Here is a 2694-nt window from a genome sequence, read left to right as displayed (position 1 = left end):
GAATCTTCTGCAAATCCAGTTGATCTTCAGCTTCTGGTGAAATGACTTCTGATGAGGCAGCTTCTGATGATGCAGCTTCTGATGAAGCAGCTTCTGCAGCTTCTGATGGTGCAGCTTCTTCAGCTTCTGATGGTGCAGCTTCTGATGATACAACTTCTGATAATGTGGCTTCTGGACCTCTTGTCTTCAGGAGCACTATTCTTCAGGAGCGCTTTTACTATCTTCAGGAGCAGCTTGACTTCATGAGCGCTTTGCACTTTCAGGAGCGTATTGCCTTCAGAATCGTCTAAGCTTCATCTTCTTTTGCTCTTTATTTGCTCATTTAGAACCAATTAATGATGTAACTTTTTAACTGTGGTCCTGTACACTTGAACAAATATTAGCTAGTCCAATTTACAATTTTTAATACGTTGTTATCATCAAAACTCTTTAAGGTTCATTGTTAAACACATTTTGTTCCAACAGTTCCAACACAAGAAGACATGGAAAATGATGTCTTTGTTCAAGCCGTTAACCATTCTCAAATTGGTATTGGAGATAGTGCATACCCTTTTTTTGATGTGCAAGCTTATATGGCTGAACATCAAAGGTTGGTAGCTGAACACAAAGAATTGCTTTCCCGGGTTTCAATCCTTGAGGATGATATGAGGATATTAAAAGCCAATAAGGTTCACGGTAAGGAAAATATTTCGATGCCAAGTAGCATGGAAGTAGGAAGTGGGTCAAAACATGTAGGAGTTAAGTGTAGTAAGATTGATGCGGATAATAATGGGTTGAAAAGTGAGGCAGGAAAAGCAGAAGAAAATGATGGGATGAAGTTGGATGATGAAGATGTGGCTGAAGAGGGGAAAAAATGGAAGAAGAAAATGATGATGGGATGAAGTTGGTTGATGAAGATGTGGCTGAAGAAGAAAAAAAAATGGAAGAAGATAAAGATAATGGGATGAAGTTGGATGATGAAGATATGGCTGAAAAGGAAAAAAACGGCAAATAAGGATTAAGTCACATTTGAAAAGGCTGTATTTGTTCTGCACACATGAAAAGGCTAGAGATATGTACGTATATAATTTTTTTAATGTATTTTAACTACATTTTATCATGTCGCGGGTTTTGAATTGAAGCTTTATCATTATCGATTAACATTTAATTTTTCTTTTTTTAGTGTGTTATGTGAGGTAGATGAATTGCGTGTTGCCGGAGAGTTTTTCCAATGCATGAAGGCGAGGAAGTGGGTGAACTCAAATGTTAGTATTTTCTGTTAACCTTTTTTGTTTTAATTTAGATTTTACGATATTGTTTGTTAACCATTACTTACTTTTATTTATGTAATGCCTTAGGTTATTAATATTGCTGCCAGGACTATGATGCATGATGAAGTTTGAAAACATGGTTGTGTGAAACGCTTAATTTTGTCAGATTATTTTTCGGTACGGAATTGTATCAAGTATAAAGTCAAACAACCGTGATGTGTATTCAACCTTTATTATCCCATGCCTAACATTAACTATAATTGCAGTTTGAGGTGGTTGATGATTTAAAGGCACATCCCGAAGGACGTAAACTCCAATGGACTGAGCGGAAATTCAAGACATATATGCCTCGTTGGACCAAGACACTTGAGGCGTTGTGGTTATCTGAGTTAGTAAGTTTATTTTTTAACTTAAGTCATCATTATGCTGTTGTAGGTGTAGATGAGAGGTGATGAATTTGTCTTTCATAGTATATGTTTTTCATCTCTCTCATGTAATTGTATTGTTTGTTGTCGTTCTTCTACCTCAGCAACAAACATATCATGTGTGTGCATGGTCTTGAGCTGGAGCATGTGTTTGATTTCTGATTGCTTTTTTTTGTCTACAATGTTGATGAGTGGGTAATACATTTGTGCTCTAATTTAGTGAAAAATTGTGGCTTCATCACTGACTGTTTTCTTTCATTAGAGTATTGCAATGTTGTGTAGCATTGCAACATATTTGAATTGACAGAACAAGGAGTTTACTTATTTATTTTGGTCACATGAGCATTTTCAGCTATTTTTTCAAATTCAAATATAGAGAATCATGCTCGACTCTACCTAAAATTCCCTTTAGGCAGTGGATTTGGCAGTGAGGTTTTGTCTATATGGGTTTGTGTTGTATTAGTTCGGGGGGGGGGGGGGGGGGGGTTGGTTTTGTGTGGTTTTTTGTGTGGGGTTTCCGCTTATATTTGGTGCCTATTGTAACTTCTAATTTTGCGAGTTTTGTTTTCACCTTGCGACAACTCTGCCTAATAAATAAGATGTCAATGAAACAAAAAAATATTATGTGTGACGAATTTGTTTTATGCAACGTGGTTGAGTAAATTTTATCATTAAAATTAGGTATTTGCACCAACCCAGTTCGAAGACCACTGGACATGTTATGTGTTGGACCATAGGAAGTGGACAATGTATGTGCTGGACTCGTTATACAATGAAAGAAATGGCTCAAGGCAGCGTTTGGATAATGCGATGGTATATGTAACTCTGAAATAAATTGTTTTGGTTAATTTAGTGGTTTTGGTATATGTAATTTAGTTGTTAGTTGTTAGTGTAATTTAGTTGTGCTGGACCAATTTTGAAGACATGAAAAAAATATGGTTACACCTTTGACAGATTACGGTTATATTGTTGATTTTCCTGCTTAATTTGTTATACATGTATGGATGAGGACCAATTTT

The 2694-nt window shown here is 36.1% G+C and overlaps 1 long non-coding RNA gene across 1 annotated transcript; it reads left to right on the top strand.

Moving 5' to 3' along the window:
- Positions 1 to 470: 470 nt before the first annotated feature.
- LOC146916782 (uncharacterized) lies at positions 471 to 2483 on the top strand. The gene is made up of 5 exons (XR_015015275.1): positions 471 to 1055; positions 1163 to 1244; positions 1338 to 1427; positions 1517 to 1642; positions 2357 to 2483. It is a non-coding gene; the product is annotated as an uncharacterized LOC146916782 (long non-coding RNA).
- The last annotated feature ends 211 nt before the right edge of the window (positions 2484 to 2694 follow it).

The sequence above is a fragment of the Medicago sativa genome, chromosome 6, assembly GCF_051527215.1.
Source record: "Medicago sativa cultivar Bolivia chromosome 6, Bolivia_mono, whole genome shotgun sequence".
NCBI lineage: Eukaryota > Viridiplantae > Streptophyta > Magnoliopsida > Fabales > Fabaceae > Medicago > Medicago sativa.
Note: the sequence above shows the minus strand (reverse complement) of the source record. Positions and strands in the feature narration are given on the sequence as shown.